Here is a 19,959-nt window from a genome sequence, read left to right on the forward strand (position 1 = left end):
TATAAAATATATTCCAGGGATTGGAAACACCTGCGTCATGGTACGTACGGCGAGATGAGGGTGGAAATGGATGCTGGTCAATCCCCCTCGATCGCGATTTAATCCTCCTAAGCATTAACTAGACGCGGGACGCAACAATGCGATTCCACGTTGTAACTCTAAAACAGCAGGGCCGAAGTTTCGTACACTTTACAAACACGGGACACACGCGACATCGTACAATTGCCTATTCTCCAAAGTCTTACTATAATCTCTCCTATGTTTCAATGTACTCACCGCGGTGTCTAAAGTGGAGACCAGGCGAAAATTCATTCCGCTTAACGCGTTTTGTCAACGATAAAGCTCTGCTCCGTTCCACGATCAAGAAGAATACGTAGGATTTGTAGAGTTTGCATTTAAATCTGATAAACTTGCGTATATATCATTCGTGACAAACATTTGTAATTATATACGGAAGATAAAGATTATTTTTTTGAATTATAATTGCGACAGTTTTGTAATCCGTTGATCTGGTAATCTGATTCAGATAATTTAATATGTTAATTCGTTATCGTATTCGAGGAATAAAAGTATTATTAATTTATGAGACGATTTTCAAAGAGTTTTTTATTAATTAACACTTGTAGAAATTTTTATTCCACAAAATACTTTCATTCCGCAAGTTTGAAATTCCTTAAAAGAGTAGATCCAAAATTAAAATATATTTCAAATTGTACACATTTCAATGTCATCTCCGCTATTTTAATTTTCGACAAATTGTCTGGTTATCCATGTTATTTTCTCCGTGTCATTCTACGTATGATTAATATGAATCTTAATACGAATCTCTTAATCAATTTGTACGATTTGTTAAAATTGAACCTAAAAATATTAAAACAATTAGTAACGAAATTGACAAAATCTTGTATATATATTATTTACATAAATTTACCAACTTCCAAATATTTGCTTCACCAAAATATTACTTCTCCAATATCTTCCCATGCTTAATCATAATCCCAAATTATCCTTTTTTCAAAATCACTATCCTTTAGGAAATATCGACGGGAGGCCATCGACGTTACTCTTTCCATCGATTAGAAGAATCCAAAGAGCAACGAGGAATCGCTCTTTCCTCGCTGTGTCGCCATTACACCGATTGCCCCTTCGGCGATCCAAGTTCTTTCAACTTTAAGCATCCACCACCGACTCAACAATCTCCTTTACGATCCGATCCACGTTTCTGCTTATACCCTCGTGTATCACGAGCCGAGTAATGGATTAGATGTGTAAGCCGACTCGAGTTATGAAACTCGATTGTGGAAAAACACTACCATGATCTGGATGGGGAGGCGGTTTTGTTCGTCGTTGGAATGCGTTTCGTGGTAAGCAGGATTTCGTAGATTGAATCGAGAGAGAGAAAAGAGTTCGATTTGCGAGAAGAAGTGGAGAAATCGGTTGTACACCATTTTGTAAAACGATTTACATCGTGTATAAGATTGTGAGAAGGTAAAGATATGTTGGTGTTTTCAGTAGTACGAGTCGCTCGTTTGTCGGACATCCCTTATTTCGAGTCGTGAACGCCTGAAATCGAATGGTTAGATTATTAAAAAGCTTAGTTTATGGTTTATTATAGGAGGATGAAGAAATTGGTGGTCGATTTGTGATCATGCTGCGAAAAATTGTTCATCTTGAATTTTATTATTATTGTTCGAAAGAAGTGTTAATTTTTTTTTTACGAAATAATGCTTCAACAAATTTAATGTAAATTTGATTTAAGATGAAATCTTAAGAGATTCCTCACGAATTCCATTTAAAATTCTTCGATATTTAAATGGAAGATATTTATTTTCATTTCGCAATTAAATCGTAATAATTACGTTAATAACAATATTTGGTATTTATCGTTAAATTCACGGATGATCAAATAGAGAAGTTTAAACAGCTATATTAACCTATGATTAATAGTTCGTAGAATTAGCATGGAAATGCAATCAATCAAATTTAGGCACAATTGGATGATTCTCTCCACCTTCAATTAAATTTCATTCTCCTTGTGCACGAGCTGTGTTTCCTTTTCGAATGAAAAATGAAACTAAGCAAATAAATTGAACGTTAAAACACGATGATAATCGTTAATTTTAATTATTTTCCTAATTTTTTAAGAAAATTAGAAACATCGATATTCGTCGTTGTATCAACAAGAGTCACGCAACGACACCACGAGAATTCGGATGAAAAGGATCTCATCTATTCCTTGCAATGGAAAATTTATATGAATAGTTTCGAAACAACGTTTCTGGCTTCGTTGCTATGGAAGGGTTGAAGATGTGCAATTGACGAAAGAATTTGGATTCCAGAGCTGAGCTTAGTATACAGTAAAATTCTTCTTTTTATTTGGTTGAGTTTAAGGATGGAAACGATGTTGGATAGAAAGTTGGATATCTATTTTTTATTTTTTCAGAATCTCAAAAAGGAAATTTTCGAAAGAATCGAAAAGACAGAGAGGGAGAGAGAAAATATTAATACGATTTCGTCACGAGCATCTCATTAGACAAATTTTCACCGAGAATTCTGCAGTTTGCTGCTTAGAATTCGCGATGTTGCAGCGACTACCTCCTTCTCCTCCCCCACCAATCGATTATAATCTCGACGAGCGAGGAATTAATTAAATACGAGCAACATTTCCCGCGAAATACCACGGTCGTATGGAAAACACTTTGTTTATTATCGTTATTATCACGATTTCTCGAAAAGCAGTCAAGGAGATTTCGAGAAACGTGACATCCTGCTGTTTAATGAATCCCATCATCTTGGAAATAATCGCAAGGAACGTCAACAGGCGAGGATAATAGCGCTATTCGAACCTCCAACACTCTTAGGAGCAAACAAGAGATATTATCGAATGGAATGGATGGTTCACTTACGCGTGATTAGTTTTAAATATGCAACGCACGTTCGCGTTCCAGCCGATAAAGATTTCGTCGAGCGATCTAGATCTTTCTTTAAAATTCACGAGTTTGTGAAACTTCTTTCGACACCTTAATTTTATTAATAATCATTTCGATTGGCAATCGCAAGATCGAATAACAGTTTCACGTAGATACGTGAAGGATTTGAATGGAAAAACTCAGGGAAATAATCTGCTCGCCATTCGAACGAGAAACGAGTTGGCAAGTTGAAAGAATTATCTTAGAGAACCGATGAATCGAATTTTAATTTGAAATTTGTCGTCCCTGTAAAAGTAAATAACGAACGAAGCCGTTTTAATTCGAGGAAATCCCTCGAATCCTTCGAGGAAGCCCGCAAGGATCGACCGCAACATTTTCCTTGACCCTTTCCCCGGAATCAGATGCTCGATGAATGTTTTATGGCGACCCAGCCGCTCCGTGATTGTTGCTCTGGAAATTGTGGTCTTGCAGCGGTTTTCTTGGATTAGCGACGAAGCGGAAGTAATTTATTTGCTCCACGTTCAACTTGATGACCTCATAAATCTAGCGCCTTGTATCTTCTAACAAACACCGCGACGATATCTCTTCTCCTCTTCCAAACACTTATTTCTTTCATCCAGTAATTAATTAATCAAAGAAACGGTCCTTCTTTTCTTTTCCATTTTCAAACTGTCATTCAACTCCAATTTCTTTCCTCTATTAATTAATTAATCGAAGAAACAGTCCTTCTTTTCTTTTTTTTTCAATCCTATTCGTCTCCAACGTGTCGCCCCTCCTCGATACGAGGAGCAACAGATAGACAGCCACTGTATCTACCCCGAGAAACTCTCCCTCCCCTTTGATTCAAAATGGCTTCGAATAGCTTAAAGAACGTTTCATTTGATTCCACACCCGAACAATGTCCAATTCATTTCAAAAACCTGGCACAACGAAATCCGATTCTTTTCACTCCCGGGTCCACCGATAAATTCCGCCAACCAAACCTTCTGAAACGAAATCGGTGTAACCTGCACACCCATCCCAGGAACGATTCGAATCCGCGAAACACAATAGCGGAGGATAACACACACACACACGCACACAGGTGTACGAGGACAGGAGAGAAAGAGAGGGAGGAAGAGGGAGGGAGAATTATCTAGAGATAGCAGCAAGTGGCTTTCTTTGGGTAAGAAAATTTTATAGTTGCGGAGGAGGGGGGAAAACTCCCATTTGGCTTGTCACACGCAAGCGTGGAAAGGAAATATAGGAGAGGAGAGGGGGAACGTATCACGTATGAAGGCGAGCCGTTTCCCTAAGCGAAATAATTCACGGCAACGCTTTTCAAAATTCCCGAAAAATCTCTTCGCTTCTTCTTTTCTTTAATAAAGAATCGAGATCGGTCCCGTCAACCTGTTCCAAGATTTGACGATCGTCTTTGGGAGATAATTCGAGTATTAATATTAAACGGAAATAATTCAATCCTTTACTGAAAACAAATAAACGAATGAAAATAAAAAAGATCTAATCTCCACACACGTACTTTCCTTCTTTTCTCGCAATTTCAAGCATCCAGAACGGTTCCAATTGCAGGCGGCGCGGGATCGGGCGCAATTAAATCCGCGTTCGAAACAAACAAGAGCCGAGACTCGACTCGGAAAATGGAAGGAGGAAGCAGGGGCGAGGCACTTTGGATTTCCGCTTCTCCGTAGAAAATTATTCCCCCATAATGAATACTCCCTGGCTATTGTCCCCCGTTGACGTCGGGGTAAGGAATGAGACTCTATTGGACTTTTCGAGTGCCAACCTGAACTTGACAAGATAAGGATAATGGATGAGGGGCAATGCACGAGAAACATCGAGGATCGGAGTATCATGGCACACGTGTTGTAAAGAAAGAAAACTAGTAATCCCTCGTGGATTTTATAATTGATTCTGAAGCACGTTAAAAAAATTCGCCATTTTACATATCCCTTGTATTTTACAATATTGCAAATTTGAAACGAATTCTTTCTTTACGTTAAAAATTAAAAATTCTTCCGTAACAGATAAAATGATACAGGATAGAACAGATGAAAGGAAAGAGGGAGCTTATTTCTCGAATCGTTTTCTCTTCCTCCTTGAAATTCATGGTGGACGAAAATAATCGCTGCTTCGAACGGGCGTTCAACCGATCGAGCCGTTCAGGGAATAAATGCAGGTTTCAAAGGTTTCAAAGAGTCGATGCACTCGTTCATTTTTATCCCCGATGGGGCACGCGTGATTAAAATAAATTTCCAACAGGATTATTATTCCATATGTAATAATAATAATAATAATAATAATAATAATAATAATAATAATATTGCTCCAAGTCTGAGGAGGAGGGGGAGGACGTTAGACGATCCCACCCCTTCGAGGAATAGAGGACGAGGTTGTATGGCGTCGGTTTATGGGCCACCGATGTATAGAAACGATCGTGGAATCCTTTTCCACGTGGATTTTTGCCGAGGAGAGCGATCCCGTTTTCCCGAGAACGAAGGAAAAGGGCGCCACTTTTGATGGAACCGTATCCAAAGAAGCCCCCGATCGTGAAATTTCACGTGCCGTTTAGAATATAAGGAATCGATTCTGGAATCGAGTCCATTTGCTGAATTTTTCGAAACGTTTGCAATCGTTTTCGATTGATTTCCAATCAATTATATCCCCTCCTCCTTTCATCAATTTCTTCGTTTCTCTTTTTCGCGCGAATAATTTTAAATTTTAAATTGCGATCGTTTAAATTCTGAAAGACTGTTCGTGAATGAAGAACAATTTTAAATCTTGGAAAATAATTGTTACGCGATTCTTTCCAAATCTCTCGATCCGATATTAATTTCGAATCTCATCAATCTGAAAGAAAGAAAAGAGAGAAATGTTTAAAACCTTATCTTTCTCTTACAAATCTCTTATAAATATCATCCGCAACAAACACGTATACACATATCGAAAGGGAAGAAGAATTTCGATTCTTAAAACGGTCGCAACAACCAGTTTCCCACGCAGAAACCTTATCCTCGCAGAAAATTTTAACGACTCAGATTCATTATACCGTCTGAAGGGGTTGAGCACACAATCGACGACAAGCGACGAGGAGTCGCAATACGGTCGGATAAAAAAGAAATAAAATACCGTAGGTTCAGCATCGACGACGCTGAACAACTGACTGGAATACGATTCGTTAATCGTTAGAAAAAGAAACGAGAGTAGAAGAAGGAAGAGGAGGAGGAAAGGGAAGGAAGAGTCAAGAGGATTATTTCCCTTGGCTGTTTAATTATCGTCGAGGTTACGATTCTGAACATCATCTCGGTTTCAAACGCTTAAAAGCGCAATCTTCGAATGAATTAAAGTTGAATCAAAGTTATCCCCCTCCTCGTTCGGATGCCCCCTGTCGTTTTCGTTTATTTATTTATGCGATTACGTGACTCGCCGGTTATCGAGAGAGACTCATTACAAATTGAAATTCACTCGCTTCGTCCGAGTTTCGTAATAAATTCTTCTCTAATCGTCTACTAAACACTTGTGTCAGTGACAAGAAAAATGAGATTTCATTATTTTAATAAATATCATATCTTCCAAAATTTGAAACATCCCGTGATTCGTGATGAATACTCGTAGATAACAGTTTTCAAAGGTTTCGACTCGCCACATTCGTTCGTATCTTTCTACGCAAGAGAATATTATCTAAAAAAATCAATCTTGTCATAAACGCGTACAATTTTCATTTGAAAATTATCAAATTGTTATTTTTCGATTGTCACTCGCTACAATATACATTCTTAATACATATCCAAGATATAAAGATCCTTACTTAGCCACTGTCCGTATGCGACATGAATTATATAATTGGCAATTCCAAGATCCGATACTCCTCGATACGATTGTTACTGGCGGCGTCAGAAGGGATTGCGTGGAGGAGGGAAACCGGGGGCTGTCACATTCAGAGCGTTCAGGTAGATAGAAAAGTATTCGACACACGGGGGGCGGGTACCGTCTGAGAAACTTTTGCTCGCTGCCAAAGCCTGGGATTCGTTCGATCGAAGTAGCAGGTTTCTGCGGTGGGAAGGAGACTTTGTACTCTGCTCGATCGGTTTGTTTCGAGCGGGATAGCGTGTCGCCTAGCCAGGGAAAAGTAATTAGAGAATCTTATACGAGCGGAGGGCCCGTTCGAAATTGATTTGCCAAACTTTTCCCGATTCGAAACCGTCCGTGGATTAGATTTATGTCCCAGATAGTTCGATTCCTGTTGCGGATGGGGTTGGAAAGTATCGAGACATTTGCTGAATCGGATGGCTGCAAATTTTCTCTTTGTTCTTTTTATAATATAAATTGTTTATGAGCGTAGAAATTTACGTTATATCGATATTTATGATTTCGTCGTGCTGGTTTTAAATTGTAATTCAAAACCGTTCATTTCTTGGATATTGTTACTTGCGAGAATCATACACAATGTTCCCTCTGATGAGGAAAAATTAAAAGATATCCTATTGAAGGTTGTTTCGTTTCAGAGAAATCGAAAAATATAAAAATTACAATGCACGAGATAAAAGAGATATCGATATAAGCTTGGAAAAAATAATTAGCGAGAGTTATTGATAAAATTTTATATTATATCTCGTATTATTATTCGTGTAATTCTTGTTTATGCGACACATTTATATGATATTATGAGGCATTTAATGCCATAAATTTATTACATATTGAAATTGCAAAATTATTTACGAAAATATTTTTAAAGCAAATATAATCATTTTATGAAACATCATCTGCTCATTTTTATAAATTTCTCGATTAACGATTATATTCCCCTTTAATTGTAATTATTTCATCAATAAGAGTTATTTTATTTATCGAGAGAAAATTGAGAAAATAACTGAATCGAATAACGAATAGAAATCACGTTATATTTATAATATCAAACTTGTTATTTCTATCCAACTACACTGTTACAAATGTGAATAAATATGATTTAAATAGAACACGACATTCTTAAAATTTTGATCGGGACGGTTGAAATCAATCGAATTTCAACGTTGTCAGACGCCAAGCAAACTCCTCGACGAAGAAATGTGTCTGGGATGGAATAACACAAGAATTTCTACAGCGGCGTTCATTTCGTGAAATTGGAGATGCACTTGGTGGATATTTCAAGAAACTAACCTCCAGAAACGAGTGGATCGAAATTCCACTTCAACCGAGTGGAAGAGCAAGGTTAAATATTGTATCACTGTACTCGCTATCAATGTTGTACTTTCATTTATGAAAATATGAAATATATAAATATTCTATAAACAGTCTTTTTATATCCACGAAGCAGGATTTAAAAATAATTTTTAACGACGAATAAAAAGTATAGAGATATTTATATCTTCGAGAATTTTTAATTTATATTCCTTGAATTTGCAACAAAAGAATTTTACGAATTTTCTAAATAATTTTATAAGTAAAAGAATTTCTTGATTGAATTCCAATAAAAAGTCAAAATTTAATAACACTCTACAACTCGTAATAAAATACCACAAATCGATTTTCAAAGAAGCGTTTAAAGAAACGTTATCTTAATCCTAATTATCTTAATAACGTTCACGAAACACATTTCTTTTCCTTATGGGTGAAAATCAAGTTAAAAGTTTGCCACTAAAAACACTTCCTATTGCCATAAAAATTGTAATAAAAAAAAAAAAGAATTAAACAATTTCACTGTTGAAATCAAAGAAAAACAAAACTTTTCCCCCCTTTCCTCCCTTTGGAAAATTTAACAACACGATTAAAACGTTGCACAAAAATATATCACTACGAAAGGTGCAAAACACTCGCGAAACTTCACTTTTTCCCGAGTTTTTAATAACACCGTGTACAAATATTTTCTTGTACGCGTTTCCCACGTAACGTGTCGTGACTCGTGGAGGAAAGTTGGCAAACATTAACAGCTGTTTCGTTCGTGGGAAATCGGGTCCTCGAGCGCGGCTCGTGGCTGAGGGATTTTTCTAAGAGCAATTTTCACGGCGACCGCGCCGCGGCCGGCTCTTTCGGAAGTGGCGTAAGAGATTCGCAACGCTTGAACCGAGAAAATGAAGTCGCCAAACCGTAAAGGAAGTGGTTTAAAAACCTTCTGAGGCTGGTCTCGGTGTGACGCACCGCCCTTCGCGCTGAATAATTTTTCAATTCCCCATCCCAAGATGAAGAGGAAAAAAAGGAAATAAATCAGATTTATGGCGGAAAAAAGATGGATCGTTAATTTTAAAATCGATATCCACCATGCTAAATAATTTGTTGCGCAATTTATCATTAGGATTATAGAAATTTTCCAATTACAACGAGTAAAACGAGAAAATTATTTTTCGATCCCTTGTAGAGAAAATATTTATTGTAAAAAGAAATGATTATTATTGAACGAAATAAAATTTTTTAATATGTATTTTTGATATTATATCAAAGAGAAATATTAATTCGATGATTCTTCAATTCTGGATTAAATAAATGGTATTTTCAGGTCGACGATTAACGACTGCAGAAAATTTCTAATTTCATTCATAACGATTTTAGCTAGGGATAATTTTTCAAAGAATCAAATGTCTCCAATTTAATGTTTCAATAACGGTGCAAGAGAGAATATTTTAACATTTTGTAAAATTAAACTAATACTCTTCGAGTTAAACACGGCAATATCGCCAACGTAATTAACAATTTAATTTTAACTTATCCTATAACTTTAACTAAATTTCGGGGCGGTGTTTAAACTGCATCGATACACATAATATTCGAGAGCGTTCAATAATTATTTTGCACGATATCATTTCGAATGTTTGATAACAAATTTGAAATAATAAATTCTTAATACTATCGAAAATAATTATATCGCCTCGAAATATATGGGGGAGGAAATATTTCGCGCGAAATTTCGCAGAAAGATTTAACGACGATCGTGAAATTTCGTTTCTGCGATTTCGACGAACAGATAAAGAATCGCGAATGAACAAAAGAAAATGACGGAATCGAATATTTACTTGCCCCCTGGTGCCCACTATTGACGCTAATTTTATCGTATCTTCGAAACATAAAATGATAAAAGGACTGATAAGCGTTTGTACATACGATATTACGAAATCTCTCGGGCCTATTAGTTCCTCTTTTCCACTTGTTTCCTTGAAAATCGTTCCCTTGGAACTGTTGAAATAATCCCCCTTTCGTATTTTTCGAACAAACGTTGAATGTAAATGTATCTTGTACTTTCGTGAAAAAAAACCCTTTATTGAATATTTCTCGATATTTCCAAATTATTTTGTAAAACTCTCCTTTTCACACGAAAAAAGAAAGACAAACTCGAAGAAGCTATATTCAAATCCCCCCAAATCCAAACGAGATCCAAGGTGTTCTTCTTTCGCTTAGAGAAAAAACCTGAAAGAAGAAAAAAAAACACTTTGGTCTCTTTCCATCGGCATCACAATCATCCCCCCTCCCCCCGCAGCGAGACATCAATTTCGAAAATTACACGGCGCACGAGGCCACGCGAGAAAAAAAGAAGGGAACGCTCGTCTTTCAAGGGCGAGGAGAGAAGTTATTTTATTCCCATCGGGCGAAACCCACCACCGACTTTTCTTTTCAATTCGAGGGGAATCGATCGGCCTCCTTCCCCTCCCCTTCCCTATTTTCCTCCCCTCCCCCGCCCCCCAAGAATCCCGAAATGAAAGAAGTCGCTTCGTGTCCCGGCGACGACACGCTTCAAACGTCAGCTGTATAAAAATAATATTGATCCTGGTATTCGAAGGGGGTGAAGAGTGAGAGATCCTGGCTTTCAGCCGAGCATATATATATATATATATACACTCTTGTGCGGTTTCTATCGGCGAGAGAGAAACGTTGATATCCTACGATCATCGAAAGAGTCGCTTCCACTGTCTCTGTCAATGGGAGGGGGAGACCTTCTCGTGTGATTTTTCTTGTATCGAAGGAATACAACACAGAGAGCCGTTCTTTTCCTCCACCGCATTACGGGGACCGCTTTAAACTCGCGAGTTTCATGGGAATTTGGTTGCATCGGTGCTGCACGTGTGCTTGCGGTTACTTCTCTCTCTTTCTCTATCTTTTTGAAGGGAATCGATGGAGGGTGGAATTTCTCTGATTGATCAGGGAGCTGAACGTAGCTCGAGGAGATGCTTAGCTGTTCGAATTTATATTTTGTTCCTGAGGATTCTCTTTTTTCCTTTTAATATTTATATATCATGTAAGCGGTTGGAGAATGAATTTAGTGAAAGCGGAGAATGTGAAATCTGTCTGATAAATTAAGTGTGGGGAAATAATGAGAGAATAGTTTTTTGGGTATAAAAGATATTACTCTTCTTCCTCTATTATGTGACGATTAATAGTTACATTTAGTTACAATAGCTCAACTTTGTAACAATTTCGTAATTTCGTAATTGAAAAACGGAGACAAGTAAATAATTGGCAATCTTATCGAGTATTGTCGTATAAAATATTCCCTTTAACTCGCGTTCGCCAAATCTCCTCAATTTTTCATGCAACAATGAATTTTTTCACCTGTTAGAAAAAAAAAAATTACAAAAATAGAATCTAAAAATTTATCCATTTTTTACAACCTTTTATCTGTTTCAAATTCAACACCCAATATTTCCCTCATACTGACAATTTCACAAACCTGTTATCTCACTTTGCCAATTCAAAAAAAAAAAGGACGCAATAAAGTTCTCTTTAAAAAAGAGAGAGAGAGAGAACATATCGTTCCATGTCGTTTGAACAATATTTTCTTAGAGCAAGAGTCAGCTGAGTTTTCGAAACGATTGCACAGTTTTTCCTGGCCATGGTAATTTTTCACGATGCCATTCTTTTTATTTTCAAACGTTTCATGAGTTCGCCGATTCCATTTCCATGAAAAAAAAAAAATGCCGATTCGTTGAATTCTTGAAATCGTAGAGAAACGCGAAGTGCAACTATCTCGATTATTTTGTGTATGAAAATTTTAGTATAAAAACATTTTATAATCGATATTTTGATATACAATCTTCTAAATAATCTACGTAAGTTAAATCAATTTGTTTTAAACAAACAAATTCTATATTTTTGATCGTGTAAAAATTGGTTCTATTCATAATTGTATTAAAAAGTCATAGAATCATCAGTTTCGATGTTCAAATTGTCTTCTTCTATTCTGTTTCACTCGCCTTCGTAATCTATCTCTCTTATGCTTATTTATTATTCTCACTATATTTATGTTCTTATTCCATTTGCCCAGCCTTTCACTTAGGTCTTAATCCTACGCGATTACGTGGGCTGCCTTGCTTCGCCCGATCATAATTTGTTTTATTCCACTTGCTCGTCCGTTCGATTGCCTTGCTTCCATTTCTCCCATTCTACTTGTCAATAATGAACTATTCCATTCTACTCACGTGGCCGTGAATCGTTTCAACAACTTTCTCCATATATTCCCACAGGGAATTAAAATAATGCAACGAAAGTATTTTTGTATTTTTATAGAATAAATCTGAAAGATAATTATATCATGAAACATTGGTTAACGAAACGTAAACAGGATTGCAATTACCATTAATTGCTACCTCATCTTCGTTGACTTTCTACGCGAACCATTTTCTTTTTTTCACCTTCCCTCCTGGTTACTTTCCACTTTTCGTTAGAGGATATACGACACGGTGAATTTAATAAAGCCGCGGTGTTTATAGTTGGTGAAAATTCAGAGATAATGCGTTCACGTATATTGGAAGATAAAAGAGGCGAGAAGGAAGTGAATATTAACGGTATTAGCCAAGTAATATTTTTTGGCATTATAATCTTACAGTGTTATTTACGCTAGATTAGAATTAATTAATAGGGTTATTGTTTTATAAAGAATCCACCATTAAACGATTGCGTTAAAAATATTAAATAGGGAGAAATAAAATCTGATCTGGGTAGTGGATAATTTTCAGCGATTCATAAACACCAGGAATGGAATCCATATACCTCGAAGCAACATTGCAAACGAGTAAGATTACAATTAGACATTTATGCAAAATCAAACTTGTAAATGTGTTAAAAGAAGTTGAACAGAATTTTTAAAAATTCTATAGTTATCGCGACTAAAATTTCATTATTATTAATGTCCAATTCGAATTTTCACCGGCACAATCAAATTTCCTTTCGATACAAAGCAAGAACAATAACCTGACCCGGATCCATCTTATTCCATTCCAACGTATCATTAAAAGCAAAGAGCATCTAGAACGAACAAAATTCTTTCTCGATAAAAACTACAAAAAAAAAAGAAAAAAATGAGCACATTCATCTTGATTCTCTTTAAAAAGCAAAACTTTCATCGCGACAAGCAAGAAGAATACATTCGTTCCGTTCCATTCTTTCCGAAAAGAAAAAAAAACCTACCCAATGCAGAATAAGAAAATTTTTTCTCGCGATTAGAAGGTAAAAATAAAAATAACCCACGCATCCTCGCTTCCATACACATCGATCCATAATTGTCCAGCGACAATTGAAACCGGATCGATCCAGTTTTTTATTTATCGCGTGGCAAAAAATTCAATCGAAATCTACCGCGCCAAAATTCGTCAAAATTCCCTTCCCTCTTCCTCTCCAAAAATTTCAAAAACACGCCTATTACTCACATGGGATTACACGCTGGTTCGATCGAATAAAACGAGGGAAACGGGGCCGATTCGATTATCATTGTCATCCCTGACCCGATTATACACGGCGCAATTTTGTGCGTGGGTGTAAATTAAACAAGGGGCCGCGTCTTGGACGTGGACCAAAACTTTCGTGATCCGGGAGAGCTAATTAACGCCGATTTCGATCAGATTTGCGGCTGATGGTCACGCTCGTTTGTGCGATTAAAGTAATTTTTTTTTAATTCATCTCGAGAAGATTAATTTTGGAAATTCTCATCTTATTTCAAAAAAAAGCAAGAAAAAAGTTGGATCGCATCCGAACAGTCGACGCGATTTAAACCATTTAATTTTCTTTGAAAAAGAAAACAGTGTATAGAAATAATACACGAACTTTGGAAATCGATAAATATATAATTCAGGATGATTGCGATAATTGAACAAAACGATAATTGAACAATAGAATAGAAATAAAAATTAAATGCTGTCATTAAACGATACGTTAATTGTATTTTATACGAATCCACGATCGTATATAATACAATTTTTACGTTATACATCAGATAAGAAGTCCGATTCTTGCTTAATCAGAGACACAGAGACACATGGGTGTTTCATTGTCAGCACACGACGTGGCTCGTTACACGTGTGTCGCAGATTATTGGGAATAATCGGACAGTGACTGCAACAATCGGATTAGTTCGCACGTCACCGACTATTACGTTACTCTCCATTCGTTATGCTTGTCTCTACGTAACGATTAAAAAAAAAAAAGGAAAAAAAGGGAGAGTTTTTCGACCGACCAATCATCTTGTTTCACTGCCAACTTCCGTCACGACGCAACGTGAGTATTTGAAAATCCTATCTATTTATATTACGTATCCCTACGTATCGTCACGATAAACATTGATATGTCTCGTTCAACTTGAAACTTGTTTATAGAATTAACTATAGAAGCTTACGTATATCGCCATTATTGTTATTTTTATTGATTCGTATCAATTTTTATTAAACGAATATTTATAATAAATTAATTTTACGAAAAAGTTCTGTAAAAATCTGGATATTTTAACTTGTGTAACAGTTTTTATATCGCAAATATATATATATATCCTCCAACTTGTGAATTAAAACGTGAAATTTTTCCCCATTAACGTTAATTAAAAAGTTTTCGAAAGTATTACTTGGGGTAATAACAATTTCCAAATTTACCAGGATAACACACATTTGCACACTAGTCATTATATAATTAACATAGCGAAATTTCACTGTATCATAAACTCTGTTAACACATTACTAATTAGAAGAGTGATATAGTAAAAGTTGTAATTAAATAAAAAAAAGGAAAAATTCCTCCATGTTCAAAGTACGAGGAAAAATTGTCATTAAAAATTCCAGCTATATTCGTAGATTATTAAGCTTTCAAAAGCTCTCGTCCAAATAATTTCGTCACCGTTACTGCAAATTATCCGAAAGATAGATTTGTTCCCGCCATTAAGTCGAAACTCGTAAATCAGCGGCTCGTTACGCACACTTTCACATTTGCAAAATTAGATTCAGGAGAAAAGGCGATAACGATGTTTTGCATAACTAATTATATAACGAGATACCTGGAACTTTTCTGATCAAACTTTAGCGGCGGTTTTTCCCCCCTTTTTCTTCTTTGCAATAGAAATTGAAGAGCAGAGTTGGAACACATTCACCTGTGCGTATTCAAGAATTTTATTTGAACGAGTGGAAAAAATTAAACTGCTCCGCTGAAAAATTACGTTAATTAACATGTTATAATTTATGGCGCATCAATTTGCAGTCTTGATTAAAATGACGTTTGAACAATAAATTAAACGATCCTTTTTTCGAAGAAGAGATCATCATAATCGCGTTTGATTGAAATATTGTACTCGAAGTAGATATTTAATTTCTCGGATGTATCTCAATTATATTAAACGAGTCTTTTTTTCTTTTCTTTCCATTCTTTCCATAATTTTTCCTTCATTACAATTTGAACAATTAAAAAATAATAAGAATCCTCAAAACTTTACACGTTTCTTTACTAGAATATCAATGCCGTTCGAAACGTTACATATCAAAATATGAAAAGAGAGCTGCCACGATCCACGAAATTACATTTATTTATCTCGTGGCCGCAAATCCGTGAATCAATATGGCGTTTCAGCATGTCGCGAATAGATTGCGTGGATTAACGCAACCACGACTAAGAGTCGACGATCGGCCACGTTAATACGCGCGCCCAAGTATGAGATTACACGTATTATTCGAGGCTGGACTATAACGTGGCGTACACGCTATCTCGCCGTATCTTTTTGCATGCAGATTATCGTCCGCTGTTGGGTCTTTTCATATGCTAAAGGTAATGGCAGGAGAAGTCTGGATCTTTTGTTCGAGGAGAAACAAATTTCTATAAACGCTGCGACCTCTATTTCTATGCAATTAGTTGGTTGTTGTCTCGTTAGAAATTAGAGATACTTTTACTATCAACAGTAATTTATTCATTTCGCAATGGTGCTTTTTTAATTTCTTTTGTGTGACGGGCGAATGTGTGACGAATGAATTATAATCCATAAATCTTGGAGCGAATTTTATCGTTCGATGTACGAACAGATTGAAAATGAATTTATTGCGGTCTAATCAGGAGTTTCAATTATATTCTGTATTCGTCGTTATATATTTTTATCGTGGAAGGAATCTTGCAGTGATTGCTGTTCCACCAATTATTACAAGAAATTAAATTATATTAAAATTCTCATTTTAAATATCCTTACTCCTAATTATAAAAAAAACAATGTAATAAAAAATTATTCCTTTCTCTCTTCCAAATTAAGAAATTTTTTGCTTGGGAAATGTCGAATGGAAGATAATCCAAATAATAAGAGAAACATCGGTGAAAAGTTCCGAATCTCGATTTCATCAACTTACAAAAATTCCGAAAAAAAAGAAAGAAAAAGAGAAGAGAAAAATCAAATTAAAGAAAAAGGAAATAATTTAATGTACTTCGTTTTAAGGCTGATTACGAAAGCCTTTTCGCGAAAATCTCTTGTCAAGTTCAGTCCACGTCGGCACAAACGGCTAATAGCTTTAAATTTTAAAGGTTTTAAATTTTATTCCGTGAACAGATGCGAGATGAATTTTCGGGAAAATGAAACGAAGCGATACTTCCAAAAGAATTTTCTCTCTCTCTCTCTCGTTCATACTCAACGTTGTTTCCAACGCGTTAATTACGACAACTATAAAATTGGCCAGGACGCGAGCAAATATTTTTTGTTCCATAATGCGCGAAATATTAACGCGTTTTATCTTCTGGCTTACTCGATATTACTACAAAGGATTGAAACGCGAGTTAATTATATTTATAAACTGAAAAATTGTGTCACTTCAAAACATATTCATTTATAAAATTTTACCATTTCTCTCGAAAGAGTTTCAAATATCCACCAAATAATTGAATTAATTACAAATATAGAAAAGAAATGACTCGATTCTCGTCTCCTGATAACATTGTCTCTCCTTTCTATCGAGAAAGTTTAAAATTCAAAAATTGCTTCGAATTCTATCCTACATTCCTCCAAGATTCTTGGTATAATGATATGTTTCAACGACGATTCGCTTTAAGATTAAATATAATTTCAATCTTGCGAGATATTTTCCAAACAAGATGCTCTCTCTTACTTCTTTATTTTTTTTTCAAACGTGAAACGAACCACGAGGGATTCAATGCGAGCGCCTGATTTTTATAATTAATGGCCGACACGGATCCCCCGTTGAATGCGGATTGGAAACGACGACGAGGTACTTCAATTAAATTTAAGTAACTTGAACAACCGGCGCGGATGCTTCTAATTAGAGAAATCGTAAAATAACATTTTACCGAATCACCGAAACATAACGTTGTGTTTCCATGTCTTCGAGGAACCGATATCAATTTCTTCGATGCGTCTCGCGTTCGATTATGCGCCGCAGGCAGATAAATATTAAGAATTTTGACAATTTGATTTCCTTTTTCAAATTGTTACATCGTTAAATTTATACGAAATATTTCTTTTATCTTCTTTCATCGTGAAAATCCTTTTGCTCGATAATCTGATATCTTCAATAATTATCCGCGCATTATCTGGAATCTCGAATCTGTCATGAATCTGAGATGCCGGTGTCACGCCAACTGTTACACCGGCACGAGAACTCGATGACAAGAACTCGTCTACAAACTTACCTGCTCCAATAGTTATCCCCAATCTACCCATCCGTCTGCAAAAAGTCGAATATCAAAGTATTTTAAACAATTTTTACTCGAAACGAATAATCCAAAGAATTCTCCAGTCCATGTCTTTCCTAATAAAATATAATCGTAATTCGCATTGAGCGCAGAGACTCGACGTTTCTTCCTCGATGCATTCTTCACCCTAGGTAATTATACACGTTATACATCAAGATTATTATTATTACAGCAGCGAAATATGCGATTGATTTTCGACTCACGCAGAACTATGCACCGTCCTCGTACAAATTCTCTTCGAATTCTCTCGGTGTTAAGCTGTCCCATACAATCCAGAAACAGCGTCATAAATCGCAGACACTGTTCCTCCGTTTTACGATCGTTTTAAGGTCACGTGCTGTTTCGCTCGAATCCTAGATGGCTGTTTTATTTTTACTCGTTTCGATGATGGAAATTTCGAAAAGAATTCCTCGTATTCCGTGACGAGAGACGTGGTTAAAATGATTTACAGATAAAGATAACGATTAATCGTTTATTAATTAAGAGATTTGAATGTGAGGAATGCAGAAATATGGAAATGCAGCGTCACGTATAAAATATCTCGTGGAACAGTGTACAGGGAGGGTTATATAGTCGCGATGATAATAATAGAGAGCATTAATTTCCTATATCGATCGTAATACTGCGTATTACTTTAGTATTCATAAGAGTTTACGAGGTAAGGAAGCAGGATTAAGCTGAATCATGTCGCAAAAAAAAAAAAAATGAGAAAGAATGAAGAAAAGTTATTAACAAACGTAGTAAAAGAGAAATAGCTCGTAAAATGGATCGTTTTGAGAACAATATTTTTTTTCAGGGCCTAGCTATAAGTTACACGATTCTAAAGATTCTTAATTTTTCGATATATCCTAGTAGGATTCAGAATAATTTAGAATAAAGTAGAAATTAGAACGAATTGCTTTACGAAAAGCATTTTCTTTCGTAATATGGAATTGAGAAAAATTAAACTTAGCATGTTAGGTATCAGAAGATAGACTTTAATGATTTTTAAATTTCAATATTTAAAGAAAAAAAATGCTTCTACCCAACTTTTTGCTTTTGCAAAGAGAAAGTATCGAACGATTAATTAATGAAAAGCGAGAAAAATAATTTTTCTTATTAATTCTTTAGTAGGGATAAGTTATTCGAAACATGCACTTTTTTAAAAATATATGTAATTCTAGATTTTCTTAACCTCGTTAAAATTTCACTTCGTTTAAAACTCGTGCAACTTTTTCGTCGGGGAAAAGAAAATCTTTATTGGCATTTACTTACCAGTAAGGTCTACGCTGCATCTCCATCCATAAAATAAGTTACAGGACTCCAGCTCCTATCTACTTTTACTACCTCACTGAAAATAACGTTTTAAAGGATGTCATAAACAATTTAATCCCTTCAAAAAATAAATGTATATTTTTTAAGCACGTTAACCATCAATTAATCACAGAAATCATTCCATATTTTTGTTCCATATTTTCAGACAGTGAATACGAGAAGCTGAATATTAACAATCAGGCACAAAAATTCTTCTCAATTCTTACTTCTACCATCAAAATTTTGTTCGATTTGCGTACGTGTGTAACAACAGAAAATTTGCGAAAAAAGAAATCCTATAAATTTGACAAGAAATAATTTCAATCGTCAATGCCTTTCGAATTCTTTCGTTACACAGACTCGAGATAAATTTGTATCTAAATTCGTCATCGTTAAAAGAACAATTATTAATCTATCTTCGACGCTTCCAACTTGATCCAAGAAGATGCAAGAAAGAAGAGAGACTTTTATTTTATTCAAAGAGGTCGATCTCTCCGGATATAGAATCGCGAAAGGTCGTTTCGAAATTGTCCGCGATTATTTCGAACGTAATCGATCGAACTTGATTTAATTCGAAATTGGGGGAGAGCTCGCGTTGGAAAAAAGGAAATTTGAATTATTCGTCGTGGGGCACGAGCGATGCAAATGCCGTGTTCGAAATTCCGCGGCGGCCGGTTGATTTTAATCTTCGAATCCCTCATCCCATCGGGGATGAGAATATCGATCCACCCGGCGAAATTCGTCCTGGCGAATGTGTTCAACTGCCGTTTTATACGTGTTTGCTGGTGACAGTTGCTAACTCTGAAAAGTGGGACAAATG

The 19,959-nt window shown here is 35.8% G+C and overlaps 1 protein-coding gene and 1 long non-coding RNA gene across 2 annotated transcripts in view; both read right to left on the reverse strand.

Moving 5' to 3' along the window:
- The window catches only part of LOC108003171 (zwei Ig domain protein zig-8), a 385,408-nt gene that overhangs the window by 125,326 nt on the left and 240,123 nt on the right, over window positions 1-19,959 (reverse strand). The window lies entirely within an intron of this gene.
- On the reverse strand, window positions 592-19,071 carry LOC108003175 (uncharacterized). The gene is made up of 4 exons (XR_009832756.1): window positions 18,050-19,071; window positions 17,784-17,973; window positions 936-1,563; window positions 592-861 (listed from the first exon to the last, which is right to left on the reverse strand). It is a non-coding gene; the product is annotated as an uncharacterized LOC108003175 (long non-coding RNA).

This window comes from Apis cerana, linkage group LG14, assembly GCF_029169275.1.
Source record: "Apis cerana isolate GH-2021 linkage group LG14, AcerK_1.0, whole genome shotgun sequence".
NCBI lineage: Eukaryota > Metazoa > Arthropoda > Insecta > Hymenoptera > Apidae > Apis > Apis cerana.